This window comes from Moschus berezovskii, chromosome 11, assembly GCF_049115385.1.
Source record: "Moschus berezovskii isolate FMDL1 chromosome 11, NW_MosBer_1.0, whole genome shotgun sequence".
NCBI classification, from domain to species: domain Eukaryota; kingdom Metazoa; phylum Chordata; class Mammalia; order Artiodactyla; family Moschidae; genus Moschus; species Moschus berezovskii.
In genome coordinates, this window is record NC_142470.1 from 7,110,587 (window position 1) to 7,125,593 (window position 15,007).

Sequence of the window (15,007 nt, forward strand, 5' to 3'; positions counted from 1 at the left end):
GGGCTGAGTGGGTCAAGGAATGGCTCTGAGAATCCCATCCACCCCCCACTACTCACTCTGCAACCCTCCCCAAGGGACTGTGAGCCTCAATTTCCCCATCTGTACAATGGGTGTGATCCACATTTAGGGCTAGTGTGAAGAGTTAAATGACACCCATATACCTATAAAATTAAAAGCCCTGGAAGCCCAAGAAAATTAAGTTGGAGGGGTGTGCGGGTGGGATGGTAAAAACTCGCAGCAGTGGCCTCTCGGGTGTAACAGGGCTGAAAATAACCGGCATTTTCCTTTTCTCTGCGGCTGAAGCTGCGCTTCCCATAGGACCGAGCCTGCTTATCAGTAGCAAAGCCGCTCTCTCTGCCAGAAGGTGACTGTGGGGCTCGGCTCCCCCCTCCAGCCTTCAGCCCGACTCCCAGGGAGGAGAACAGTGAATTCCCTCCTCCTGTTTCGGGTTTCTACACCGCCCCCCAAACCCCCAAACAATTTTGCATATATTTAAATCTTCTCTGCTGTTTCTAGGCTTGAGCCGCACCCGCCCCCCGCCCCCGAAAAAGGGAGAAAGAAATTACAAAAGCCCATCATTTGTCTCCGTCCCCGCACCCCATCTATCAGGGCCGCCGAGCCCGTCGCCTCGAATGATGCGCGCGCCCGGACGGCGCTTTAATGGGGCGCCGCGTGTGACTGTGCAGCCGGCCGGCATTTGCATACATATTAAACGGAGCAGTAAAAAATGCAGACATGCAAACCATTTGGACGGGCTCCTCGGCGAGCCTGCCAGGAAATCAATCTTCTGGTTTCTTAAAGGAAACCTGCTCGGGAGGAGGTGGTGAAGCCTCGCAGCCCGCCGGCCCTGGGAGGGGGGCGGCCAGCATCTGTCCATCTGTCTGCGGAAGCCAGTCGGTTGTGAGGGTCCCTCCCGGCCACGGACTTCGTGGAGACCACGGACACGATGGAGCCCTGACAGGGAGCCAGGGGGGTCAGGGGACCAGAAGGCTTCGTCAATAGCTTTGAGACTGGGTCCTGGCTGGACCGGCTGTGTGCTCTGGAGTAAGAGGCTTGCCCTCTCTGAGCTCTGCTCTCCCAGTGATAGTGATAATTTAGCACAGCGCCTCCCCCACCCCCAGGGGATGCTGGAGATTCAACCCTCAATTCATGGCTCTGGGGCTTAATGACTAACCCAAGGTGGCCCATCTCCTCTATGAAGAGCCTGGATCCCAAACCAGGTGTGGAAGAGATCCTCTAAGAGCACAGGTTCTGGAGGCCTGAGTTCCAAGTCAGGCTCCACTCCTTACAAGCTGTGTGACCTTGAGCAAATGCATCAACCTCTCTGTTTCCTTTTTTTTTTCTTTTAAAGTGTTGGGGGGACCAATCCACTGCCTTCTTAGGCGTATTGTTGGAGTAAAGTAGGTCAGTCATTATCTGGCTCACAGTAGAACTGAACTTCAGAGCAGAGTGTAGGAAGGTCCTTGGTATCACTGGTGTGTTTTTCAGTTGAAAATTCCTCACTATGCCTGCATGGCTTGGCGGCCGCTTGTCCTACGAGCCTCCTCATCTCTAAATGCCATGTTTGATTCTCACAGGAACTACAAGCTCACAGGGATCGCCCACCCTGCCCTCTGCAGAGGTGGGGTCCCAGGGGCTCCACTGCCCATTCCAGACAGATGTGGCCAAGACGGCACCTCTGAGGGCTCTGAGACCATCATCTGCTGGCAAATTGGACAAAGCCCAGGGCCCCGGCAAGGGACAACTTGAGCCAGCCCCAAACAGACTGAGTGTCTGTGGGACCAGAAAAGGCAAGTGGCCCAGAGTCTCCACAGAACCAGAGCGGTCCTGCTGCTCCACCCACCCTCTCTCTGAATCCCACTTTACAGATGAGGAAACTGAGGCTCGGAAAGAGGCGTGTGGCCACAAACTTGAAGGTGGTGGAACCAGGGTTGGAACTGGGTCTGAATGACGGCAAGGACCACCTCCCCAGTGGTCACTTGTAAATACTGTCGACAGAAGGAGCTCTTTCTGCATTGTCAGGAATGCTGCTGTCCCTAAAGAAGGCGTGTGCTTGTGGAGAAAGACCAGTTTTGTGGGTTCAACATGCTATTCAGAATTCACGAAGCTTCTTCCTTGAAGGGAATTGGAGGAAGGAGTGGACTGGTTTTTTGTTTGTTTTGTTTTGGCTGTACTGGGTCTTCGCTGCCCTGTGGCAGGTAGGATCTTAGTTCAGTGTAGGATCTTCGTTCCCCTCAGTTCAATTCAGTCTCTCAGTCGTGTCCGACTCTTTGTGACCCCATGAATCACAGCACGCCAGGTCTCCCTGTCCATCACCAACTCCGAGGTTCAAACCCATGTCCCCTGCATTGGAAGGCAGAGTCATTACCAAGGGACCATCAAAGAAGTCCCAGGAGTGGGTGGCTTTTGAGAACCAGCGTTTTCCTTCCCACTCCTGGAGAGGAGCAGTGTCCCCAGGACAGGCTGAGTACTGGACAGTGCTGGGGCAGTGATGGGGATGGTGGTTGCACCCAGCCCGATGAAAGCCACCCCCCTCTCTGAGACCCTCGCCCTGAGTGAAGAGCCAGGCTAGGGGCAGGAGAGGCCCTAGCCTTCAGGTGGGAGAGAGTCTCTGGGAATCAGAGCTTCCCATCTGAGTGGCAAAGTGGCCTCCACATGGTGCTGAGTTGTAGCCTGCTACCATGGGAACAAAAAAGTCTGAATCCAGGGTGTGGCCCAGTTGGATGGTGGCGCCTCCCTATGTGACCTTGGGCAAAAGCCTCACCTTCTCTGGACCAGGGTGGCTGAGCTGACCACACTCCTTCTCTCTCTCTTTGGAAGCCCCTCAGTTTCACCCCTGGCCTCCAGGCTCTCAGGGGCCTCTGTCCCTCTACCTCTGGCTGCAGGCCCCAGAGGACAGGCCGCCCCCACTGCCCGGCAGGCGGCGGGTGGAGGAAGCCGGCAGGGCGGGAAAAGGCAGGAGGGGCAGGAGTTACAGGAACCGGCTGGGCCTGGGCGATTGCTCAACTGGGGAGCCTGGCCCGGCTGGCCTCCACAGGCCCCCACTTCCACCAGCCGCCCTCCCTCCTAGCTCTGCATCGCAAACATTCCTCGCCAACCTCGGCTGCTGCAGCCCCGGAAGGGGGAACTGCCGCAGACACAGCACGAGGCCGCCAGAAACACTTAACCCCTTCCTCACTTCCAGGCAGAGCCGCAGGCCAGAGGATGGGGCTGGGCCTGGGTTCCCAGACTCTGGCGTGACCCAGTCAGGTGCACCGCCGGCCGCCCTGGCAGGCCCCAGGTTAGCAACCTGGATCAACAGGCTGCCTGTGGGATCACAGAGTGACCACTCAAGGACTTACTGGGCAGACATTTCCAGAGTGTTCACTGGGTGCCCAGCACTGCATCTGGTATAAACAGGAAAATCCAATGGAGGGCCCACCTTCTAGTCGGGGATGGAGTGTGGATCAGATAAACAGGCATTTTTTTTTTTTTTAGCTCACAACAGTGATGAGTGTGCTACAAAGGAAAAGTACAGGGTGAGCCTGACTGTGAACTGAAGTCGCTCAATTAGGCAGGGAGGGCTTCCTGGAGGAAGTGACATTTAGCAAGCAACAAGAAAAAGAGAAGGAGAGTGTGTCAGGAAGAAGGGTGTGAGGCTCCCAAGAGGGGAGAGAGTTTTCATGGTTCAGTCTGTGTGCCTGGAGGGCATAGGGTGAGGGGTCGAGAGCCCCTAGGTGGGAGAGCTAGGCCTATGCCAGACCCCAAAAGGTTTGGGGTCACTTTCGAGCTTGGATTGTCTTCTAAGGGCAGTGAGGAGCCATGGAAAACCTTTACCTGGGGAATGACATGGTCAAGTTCAGTCTCAGGCACTAAGAATCCCATAGCCGAGAAATGAAACCAGCACGGGTTTCAGATACAGATCAAATATACGCGAAGACCAGAATACCTGCAACTTACCAAAGTGCCACCAACAGGAGACATTTCAAATGGCAGCCTGGCAGCTGGGCCTGGCACCTGATCCTCCTGGGGCCTAGGGGCCACTATGAGCCCTGCCAACCCCAGTCCAACCAGAGGCAGCCTGCTGAGGGGGCTCCTCCTCCCAGGACAGGATCCACCCCTCCCCATCCCAGACCCCACTCTGCAGACAGCTGGAGCTTCATAAATGCAGCAATTTGTGTTGAAGTTGGGAGGGGCTGAGAGACCATCCAGGCCCACAGACTCCTCACTTCAGAGGCAGCAAGGGCTGGCCCTGGCTTCTACCGGGGGCCCAAATGCAGCTGGACCTTGGGCCCGAGCTGGGGATGCTTGGGCACAGGAAGGCCGAGGGGGCATGCATCTGAGATGCCCACAGCACGTGTCCAGAGAGAAGGCCAGCATACCCAGCCTGTCCATGACCTTGGCACCTCAAGATCTCTGTGGACCGCCCCCTGCCAACTAAAGCCCCTTCCTCTCCCCACCTTTCATGGGACCTCACAGAGGCGGAAGGAAACAGAGATTCAAATCCAGGAGACTAGGAACTATTTGGAAAGGAGCAGTCACTAAACCTAGCTGATGGACTGCTCCCACTCCTGTAAGTTTGAAGGCATGAGTCACGGGACAAAGTAAGTTGATGGGAAACTTCTGTATTGTTTTCGCTGTAGCTGAGTTTCCTTTTCTTTTTTCTTCTTTTTAAAAATGAAGTGCTACTTAGATCATCAATATACCAGAGATGAAAATGGAGCTCTCTTGATTGGAAAGGAAGCAGGTGGCCTGGGACTTCCCCATGCACACCTACGTAAGCTCTGTGTCCTCCTGGGCAACCCCAGGTTCCTAGGGTGGGCAGGCAAGTCCAGCCTGAGACTTTAGGGACAGGAAAACTGAGGGCCTGGGAGGGGGAGACACTTGTCTGGAGTCACACAGCCCTGAAGGATGGAGTCAAGGGTTGTCAGGCCAGCCTGAGCTAAAAACCTTCCATCAGCCCAGGCCCAGGCTGCGGGATCAGGAACTTGTACCCTCTCTGTTTTCTGAACATCTCTAAGCCTGGCCTGTTGGTTGGGACAGCAGATTTAGCCAGAGCTCCCCAAATACCACCTCAGCGGGTTGAGACTTCTGAGGGGAAAACACGCCCAGGGTGCTCCCTCTGTTGAAATCATGCTGGGACAGGAAAGGAAAGGGCCGGGCCAGCTCCATGCCCACACATGCCCCCAGCAGAAGCAAGGGCTGAGCTCCTACCAGCCCGTGGGGTCGCCCATACAGGGGTCCCCAGGAGCAGCGACTATCTGCTCTGTGGTTCTGGGTCCACGTTCGGTCACAGAGCAAAGATCTTTCCAGGCAATGGCACTTCTACAAAGGTTCTTTGAACCTAGGGTGCCACCACCTTGGTGATCTGCCATCAGCTTTGCCAGGATAAAGCGTACCAGAACCTTCTGAAGCCTCATCATAACTGAGGAGTTGGCTATTATCACCCCGTTCACAGACGGGAGACAGGGCCATGAAATCACTTGCCTGGTCAGAGTTAGGAACAGACATGGTGACTCGAGCAAGCAGGTGCCTGCTCCTCACCACTAGGCAACCACCAGAGGTGTGACCCTTTTCCCAGCATGAGACTGGGGCAAAACCAAAGAGCCCTCGGCTCAGCCTGACTCCTCATGCTCTTTGCTTGTATGTTAGAGTTTTACCTGTTATTTTCCTTTATTTACGGCTGCGCTGGATCTTCACTGCTGCATGATCCTCACTGTAGCGAGAACGGGCTGCTCTGTCGTGGGGTGTGGGCTTCTCCTTGCGGTGGCTTCTCTTGTTGCATAGCACAGGCTCTAAGGGATGCAGGCTTCACACCTCAGTTGCAGCACGTGGCTCAGTAGTTGCGGTGCATGGGGCTTAGTTGCTCTGTGGCTTGTGAAATCTTGCCAGACCAGGGATCCAATTTGCATCCCTTGCATTGGCAGGTCAATTCTTAACGACTGGACCACCAGGGAAGTCCCCCTTATATTGCTAATGCACACAAAATAAATATTTCATCTCACCTATTTACTGTATCTTTGGCATTTATCCACCCTGAGTTTACACCCCACTTCAGTCTTCCCCGACATGGGTTCACATGGGTCATGGAATTTTTCTCTGCGTCTCCAGGAGGCAAAGCTACTTGTGTCCTTGTAGCCATCACTGCCAAAACAAAGAAAGAAAAATCTCACTTTATACATTTCATAAAAATGAGTGGCCTAACTTGGAAATATTGTGGAACCATCTCCTTGGGGACATGGATTGCACTGTGCCATGATGCTGTTGAGGCAGCAGGAATCGGGTGAGGGCTCAACAAATGGGCCCGGCTGATTGTTATTGCTGCTGTTGATGGGGGTTGGTGTAGCTGATAATTCCTGGTCTTTTCCTCCGTCACATCACAGGTTAGCAGGGTCACTTCTCAAAGTTACTAATTGGCACTAAATGGTAAGAAACCAGTTGTGAGAATGAGGCAAGTTATCTGTCCTTGTGCCGGAGAGATGGTTACCATGGCAGTCGGCCTGCAAGACGGTCTCCAGATTTCCACCCCCTTCAGCCCTTCCCACAAGGAATAGGGCTGCCCCCGCGGGGCCAAGAGGACAGTGTGGAAAGGACCACACATGCATTCCAAGGCACTGGATGGGACTTCAGACTTTCTCGCTGGCATCCATCTAGGGGAAGCCATAGTGAGGAAACTCAAGCAGCTCTGTGGAGGACTCCATGGGGCAAGAAACCAAGGCCTCCTGCCAACAGCCAGCCAGTGAGCACACCATCATGGAAGCCAATTCCGCAGCCCCAGTCAGATGGGAGCAGCCCCAGCTGATATTTGGACTGCAACTTCAGTGGAGACCACAAACTGGGACCAGCCAGTTATGTTGTTGTGCAGTTGCTGAGTCATGTCTGACTCTGCAACCCCATGGACTGCAGCACGGCAGGCTTCCCCAGCCCTTCACTATCTCCCAGAGTTTGCTCAAACTCATGTCCATTGAACTGGTGATGCCATCCAACCATTTCATCCTCTGTCGCCCCCTTCCCCTCCTGCCCAGTTACGGCACTTCTGAATTCCTGAGCCACAGACCCTTTGAGATAATAAATCCCTGTTGTTTTGAAGTGCTCAGTGAGGAGTGATTTGTTAGACAGCAGTAGGTAACCGATACAAAAAGAGAGAGACCCTTAGTTACGAGGGCTCTTCCTTGACTGGGTTCCCAAAGTGTGTTCCCAGGCTACAACCCCGGGAAAACCACAGTCTGTCAAGTAACAGCAGACTGTGGGCTTTCATCTCTTATTTAAGATTCCCAGTATACCTAGGCATATTCAAGCAGACCCCTCTGGACAAGGAGGCTGTTCCTCTGGAGTCTTGGTGGAACTCTGACATCATAACTTCTTTGAGAAATGAAGCTGAACTGTCACGGGAGTAGGCTCCTACTGCACATTAGACAATTGCATCCAATATAAAAACAAAAACACTTCCAGCCGGATATTCAGAGTGTGGCCGATGGTGTCCTATACAAAGACAAGATGGCTGGCCTCTCTGAGCTCCTCTTCCGGCTGAGGGGGCTGGCTTGCCCTGGGTCCCCTCTGGTCCCACCAGTCATACCATCAGTGGTGCTGGTCAGGGCTCTGGGCCCGTGTTTGGCCGTGAACCTCAGTGTATCTGGGGACCACCAGGGCTTCAGATTTTGGTTCCTGCCCTCTGCAGCGCCAGCTCTCATCACTCCGAAGCGATGGCCTTGAGCTCCCCACCCCTCGTGTTTGCCACATCCTCAACAACAATGCTTCAGAGTCGGATCCTTCTCGGCAGGAACACAACCATGGTCTTAAAACATGCACCACTGGAAAATAACGTTTGATATAGAAAAAAAAAAATCATTTCGCAGGCAACTTTTTCAGAGCGAATCCACCCCCTTCAGCGAGGAAAAGCTGTGCTCAGAAAACCACATTCTTTCAAACCCCTGGGGCTGCGTGGGGGTGGGAACAGAGATTTTTCTACACACTAGGAGGCAGAGGCCTTTTCTTCTGTTGAAAACGTAATTCTACCCTCATGTTGCTTCATCTTTCCCTGCACGGCCTTTCGGGGGGCTCTCGGGCCTTTCTGGAGCCACCGCTTCCAGACACCAAGCGGCCTGCCTTCTTCCCTCAGACCTGAGGCCTTAGTGTGCGGCCCTGGCTGCCCCCCGCCCCGGCCTTGCCTGGGAGCCCTGCCTGGCCTGCTCCGGCAGAATCTGCACTGGGACAAGGTTCCCAGGTGATTCCAGGCACATGAAAGATGGGGAGTGCCCAGCTGCACCCCAGAACCGCCATCTCAAGGTGCCCTCCGCCTGCCGGCTAATGGGCCGCCAAGCCCGCCTTCCTCACCCGGCTTCCAGGCTCCCATCACAGACGACTTCTCAGAAGCGGCACTTCCAGAGCACCATTTCTATGTGCACGCTGCCCACCCCTGCATCATGCTCTCATCATGCTTGAAATCCAGCGAGAGGGCCATACCCCACAGGGCGGAAAAGTCAGGACCCCTGAACAAGCGGTAATGGCAACAATAAAGACTCCCAGTCTTTACAGAGCACTGCCAACCCAGGAGGGAAGCAGTGAGACCTGGAGGCTCAGAGAGGGAAAGCCATCACCCCAAGATCACACAGCTGGCAAGTGGCAGAGTCAGACCACCAAGCTCTCCCCCGACACCCTGCGGCAGGAAGCCTTCCCTATGAGAAAATGGGAGGGGCTGCAGGGAGGATCAAAGAGTTGCACCCCCACCACAACTTAGGTGGTTCTCACTCTGGGGTTCCTTGGGGTACCCTCCAAGACTTTCTGCAGCAGCGGTGGTGGTGGTGGTGGGGAGTTCTGTGCTCTTTTGAAATCCCTGATGGTCACTACACCTTGACCAAGAGCCAGGCCACCACGGGGAACATACAGCATTGCCTTTGTTTGCTTTGGATGGGATTATATCAACCCACCGTGCTGGTTCAGACTCTCCGGCCCAATGCGAGTTGCAAGGCATTGGCATGGATGCCCTTGATTATCCCGAACTGAGGAAGCTTCTAGTACTTAACAAAGGCAGCTTTCTTGTTGGGCCAACGTGGGCCTGGAGACAGATGAGAACAGGAGGAGCTTTTCTGGTGGGAATGGAGAGAGGAATTAGCTTAGAAATTTGAGTTACCGAGGGGAGGGGATTTGTCACCAGGATGTTCGGCAGCGGCAGGCGCTTTCTTCTATTTTCTCTAAATCGAAGCTGGTGCCACCCCACTCCCACCCAGCCCCGCCGGTGTTGGTGGAGGCGGAGGCAGCTCCGATGGGCAGGGCTGAGCCGTCCAGGCTCACTGCCCAGGTCTTCACGAGATGCCCTCCAGCCACGCTCTCCACGGAAGCAGACCTTGAAGACGACGGGTGAGCTCCTGTTCGCGGGAAGCCAGCCACAGACAAACCTTGAGTTTCTTGCAGAAACCTGCAGCAGGACGGGCGTGGGCTTCTGTGTGCGGTTTCCATGGCGCCCTGCACCTTTCTCCCCATCTCGGCTTGTCCGAGTGCACGTGTGGGGCTGGAGTGGTGACTCCCTTGCTCCTCCTGGGCAGACCCTTCCCCTCCGCCCCCCACCTCCACCCCACACCACGGGAGGTGCCAGGCCCTGGAGGTTCTGGTCAGGAGTGCTCAGAGGTTAACAGAGGCCGGCGGCTCTAAAGTCCGAAGGATACAGGTGGGTTGCGGTCAATGTGAGCAACTGACAACTTCACCTCACAGCCCCAGCCACGCGCGTCCTCTGGAGACACCCTGTTGGAGTGGGGACCCCAGATCCTTGACCACTGGAAGCTGACCTTCCAGGAGGGACCTGAAGTCACCTTTGGATGGAGCGGGGAAGGGCACGGTCACTTCTTTAAAAATGATCCCCGTGGGTCTGAGTAGCAGGAGCTGGAGCCCCCTGTCCAGAGACCCGGTGACCATGGACTAGAACATCACAGTGAAGGACAAGCCAGCTGGGCTTCAAATACGACTCAGGAGGAGCTCATTTTGAGGTATAAGAAAAATGCACCATCCGTCGGCCACGGTGAAGGGCTAGGACTGACGTCAGTGCACCAACCAGGGGACTTTTTTTTTGGCCACTCCAGGCAATATCTTAGGTCCACAACCAGTGACGGAAACCATGCTCCATGCAGTGGAAGCGTGGAGTCAACTGCTGGGCCTCCAGGGACGTCTCCCAGGGGACTTTTTAAAGCAAGTTCCTTCTAGGGTCTTTTCCGGTGCTCCTTTATGAGGTGGATCAGCTATGCGGCCTTGGGTGGTCTCTCTTACACCACATGCTTCATTGGTCTGTCCATGTGTCCCCCTCTCCTAGGAGATGTAGCTCCTCCCGGGCAGGGGCACCCCAGGTTGGTCTCTGTGCCCTGAGAGCTCCCTTCAGGCCCTGCCATCAAAACTCGCGTTTCTGTTCATCAGTAGAACTGAGCGCACAGCTCCAAAGCCAGGCTCTTCAGTTTCTCAGTGTGGAACCTTAAGCACATCAGGCCCCTTCTCTGTGCCTGCCTCTCCTCTCTGGAAATGGTGATCCTGGTCCCTGGCATCTCATGGTTGCTGTGAGGACGGCCTGAGCAAGGACATGCCCACAAGGGGGGGTATCACTCTCCAGACCAAATCTGATGCAAGGCTGGGCACACAGCAGGGACTCGGGGACTGTTTGGTGTTCCGATATTTTTTAAACTAACATTTCTTTTTTTCCCCCTAAATTTTATTTCTCTGTTTTTGGCTGTGCTGGGTCTTGATTGCTGCCCAAGGGCTTTCTCTCTCTAGTTGCGGCGAAACTCACTAGTTTTGGTGCTCAGTCATCTCCTCGCGTTGGCGTCTCTTGTTTCAGAGCACGGGGCTCCAGAGTGCGCATGCTTCAGTAGTTCTGCCTCATGGCTTAGTTACCCTGAGGTATGTGGGATCTTCCTGGACCAGGGATGGAACCCTTGTCTGGTGCATTGGCAGCAGATTCTGAACCACCTGGGAAGCCTTAAACTAACATTTCTTAAAGTACAAGGATAAACATAGTATATGACTTGTGGAGAATGTGAATTTTCTGCAAAAGAGAAAACTTGGGACTTCCCTGGTGGTTCAGTGGTTAAGACTCTGTGCTTCCAATGCAGGGGGTACAGGTTTGATCCCTGGTCACGGAAGTAGGATCCCATATGCAGGGCAGTACATCCCCAAAATAAATAAAAAAAAAGAAAACTTGACCTCTTTTTCCCCCACCAACAGCCAGCATTCAAGATAGATATTCCCCATGTATGTCTCCCTTTTACAAAAGAGTAAATCAAAGCTCAGAGAGGTCAAATGAGGTTCCCAGGATCACTCAGTGACAGAATCAAGCTCTTAACCAAGAGCGTCTTGGATTTATAACCCCTGGCCTCCCTGCGGGACTTAAACCCCTCAGAACCAGGGGCCCCATCCCAGAGAGGAGCAGCAAAGATCAAGTGCACCTATGAATTAACCAGGCCGAGAATCACATAGTAAAGTCATCTCCACTTCAAAGATCTCTCGAGTGGGAACCAATGTGACAAGGAAGGAAAATCTGAATCAAGTCCCACCCAAAACACTGGGCAATTCCAACAGAATAACGCTTCCCCACGCCTGAGCTAACTCAGGCCACCTTCCATCCAATTTCCTGAGAAGCAAGCAATAGGTGTGGAGGGGGCAGATTCAAGTCAGAAGCCTCTTGGGGTTTAGTACAAGAGCGGAGACCAGGGGGCAGGGAGTGAGGGTGGGGGGGGATCGTGCTCAGTAACTTTCTTGAGTCAGGGTTTTCCAGGAGGGTCTTTCAAGCTGCCATGTGAGTTGGTGATTAGAATCTGGGCTCTCAAGCCACAGAAACCTAGGATTCCCTCCTGGCAAGCTGTGTGACCTCTCTGACCCTCAGTCTCTTCATCTGAAATGTGTCCAGACAAGGTTTATTGTCCAGCTGCTCCTTGAGGAGCTGGTGCTGGGTACTGGGGACTCAGCAATGAATAGGAGAGACCAGACTGGGGCCTTCACCAAGCTCACTGCCTCACAGGGGAGACAGTGAGTGTGGAGACAAACAAGTTTAGGTATCAGCTATAAGGAAATAACCCGAGGATGAGAGTCAACTCTCTCTCAAGCTCGTGGTGAGGGGGCAGAGTGTGCATCCAAGTCAAGGCTGAACCCGGCACTGAGCCCCTGGTAAGCACTCAGTCCGTGAAAATGGCTTTAGTTGCTGCTGTGGCGACTATTATTACCGTAACCTGAATAAAACTGGGCTGCCTTGGGGCCCAGTCTCGTCATAATGTTATGTTCAAAAGCAATATCAGCCTGACATCCCCAAATCATTGCAAAGCAGTTTAAATCTTCCCGACAATCTCTCAGAGACACCAAAGGCGAATTCCTTTGCACACCACACAAAAAAGCGTTCTCAAGATTCTCCATGACAATGTGTCTGCCTAGAAGGTCTCACGGCAGTTGCTCCAGAAACATCTCCGTTCCCCACACCTCTCTGTCATCCTTCTCAGAGAGATGGGGGCCGTTGGGTTTGGCCGCAGGAGAAGGGGGACGGCGTGCGTCCAGGCTCTGCCCTTGCTAGCCATGTGGCCGCAGTTTGCTCATTTGCAAAATGTGGGTAACAACAGCACTACCTCCAACGAGGTATGCTGCTACTGCTGCTAAGTCACTGCAGTCGTATCCGACTCTGTGCAACCCCATAGACGTCAGCCCACCAGGCTCCCCCACCCCTGGGACTCTCCAAGCAAGAACACTGGAGTGGGTTGCCATTTCCTTCTCCAATGCATGAAAGTGAAAAGTGAAAGTGAAGTCGCTCAGTCGTGTCCAACTCTTAGCGACCCCATGGACCGCAGCCTACCAGGCTCCTCCGTCCATGGGATTTTCCAGCCAAGAGTACTGGAGTGGGGTGCCATTGCCTTCTCCAGTGAGGTATGGTGGGGACTCAATGAGATGGTTGGATGGCATCATCAATTCAATGACATGAGTCTGAGCAAACTCCGGGAGATGGTAAAGGACAGGGAAGTCTGGCGTGCTGCAGTCCATGGGGTCGCGAAGAGCCGGATATGACTGAGTGACTGAACGATAACGATAAAATGGCTTTAAGGTGTTGAGGATGGGCAGGTACAGCTGGGTGACCCCTTCTCCTGCCTCCCTCACCTGCCCTTTGCATCTCATCGTTGATAGGAGCTCCAGCAGGGTTTCCTGTAATCAGTCTGGGTTTTCTAGGGCCTAGCATCCAGCAGCAGCCACTCCGCCCAGCACAGGAAAAGGGTCAGTGCCCAGCAGGTACAGAGGCTCCCACCATCTGAGGCCATTGCTTGCCGGAAGCCTGGGCAGTGTGGCCCAAGCTGGCTTCTCCTCTTCCTCCTGCATCAGGGATCTGATATCTGTCTTCTCAAGGGGCTCTGGGCCAGGCCCTTGACAGGCATGCGGTTCCTGCCCCCATAGGGCTCACAGACCCAGATAATCAGGGCCTGACTTCAGGGGAGACACCCAGAGCTGCAGGCGAGGACCAGCTGGAACATCAGGAAGAGCTTCCTGGAGGAGATAGCATGGAAAGGAAGGCCACACCCAGGCAAAGGTCTGGAAGGAAGAAAGTGGTGGGTTCTAGAAGCTACAAAAAATTCTCACCCACATGTCCCGACAGGTACAGTTTGCTGAGCTCTGTCACCTACACCATGTCACTCGGCGCCCTCTTCCCTCAAATCCCAGAGGACAGAGGGCAAGAACTCTCACTCCGAATTCACAGAGTGGGAGACAAGTACAAGCAAGAGACAATTCCCGTTGGGACTAGAGCCCACGTGGCCTGTCTTCTGGCTCAGGTGAGAAAATCAAGATGCACGACTGGGCACTGAGCATCCCCAGCATCTCCCTGTGATCATCACCCCCATTTTACAGATGAAGAAACGGAGACTCGGTGAGACCACAGCATCCCTCCAGTGCTGCCCTTTCTGTGCATCTCTGAGGACCTAGGACAAGTCTGGGGTGCCCAGATGCCCTCCCCAGATGGGGCAGGAAACAGCCAGGAATAAGGGTGACCGGGAGTGATGGAAGGAAGGGAGCCAGTATGGGCTTGCAAATCAACACCAGGCTGGGGAAGGCGGAGGAATGTGGGTCGGGATGGGGTGAACTCTACATAGGAGGCCAGTCTGGGAGGGGCCCAGAGCCCTAGGCAGACCCCCCCCAAAACACCGGTGGGTGAGACCCTGACTTCCCGGAAGACACCACCCTCCAGCTGGGTGGGGTGAAGGACCACTGCCTCCTGGCTTGCTCAGTCAAACGCACTCCCAGTCTGATGGGGGAGGCGGTCAGGGCGGAGGGCTCCTACGGCCTTCCTGGGGGAGCCCTCCGGAACCTGCCCAGGACTCGGCAGCCCACCGCCCACCGCCCACCCCCAGCCTCAGTATCCCCGACGCCCGGCGTCCTCCCCTCGGCTTTCGGTGGCTCCAGAATTTAAAGGTTAAATCCTAACCTCGTCTCAGCAGTTTCTCCCGGCTTTGCCTACCCAGCGCCAGTTGCTGGTAATTATATGCATCTCCGAGCAGCCAATCAGCTGTCAGACTGACAGATACTGATCTTTTCGTTTTATTTTTAGCTCTGTGCTTCCCCCTCTAGTTGCAAAAAAAAAATTCTGTTTGTTCTGTGTGTGGCTGCTTGACTCCCAGCTCTGCACCCGGCTCTCATCTCCGCCAGCCAGGAGGGAGCAGAAAGACGGAGGGGCTGGAGCCCCCAGCCCCTCTAGAGACAGCAGTGGGGTGGGGTGTGGGGCGGGGGGGGGCAGAGATGCACCCGCTGTCCCCCGCCCCTCTCCAGCTGCAGACCCTGGGCTGAAATGGGGAGGGGAGGAGGCCGGTGCTGCCCAGAGGCGCCTTTGGAGGCCGAGGGAGCAACAGAGGAGCTGGACTTGGCGTGGGAGGGGAGCAGGCCCTCACCTCCAGGCTGGAGGCTGGGGGAGAGACAGAGACGGAGAGACGTCTCTGCAGAGGCGGAGAGATGTCTCTGCAGAGGCGGAGACAAGCAAGACTGAGGACAAGGCAGAAACGGGAGTGGAAGGGGAAAGACCAGCTCTCGC

At 54.7% G+C, this 15,007-nt stretch overlaps 1 long non-coding RNA gene across 1 annotated transcript; it reads right to left on the bottom strand.

Moving 5' to 3' along the window:
• Positions 1-589: 589 nt before the first annotated feature.
• Positions 590-14,477, bottom strand: LOC148776065 (uncharacterized). The gene is made up of 5 exons (XR_016038517.1): positions 14,408-14,477; positions 13,093-13,518; positions 5,985-6,123; positions 5,640-5,893; positions 590-2,343 (listed from the first exon to the last, which is right to left on the bottom strand). It is a non-coding gene; the product is annotated as an uncharacterized LOC148776065 (long non-coding RNA).
• Positions 14,478-15,007: the final 530 nt, after the last annotated feature.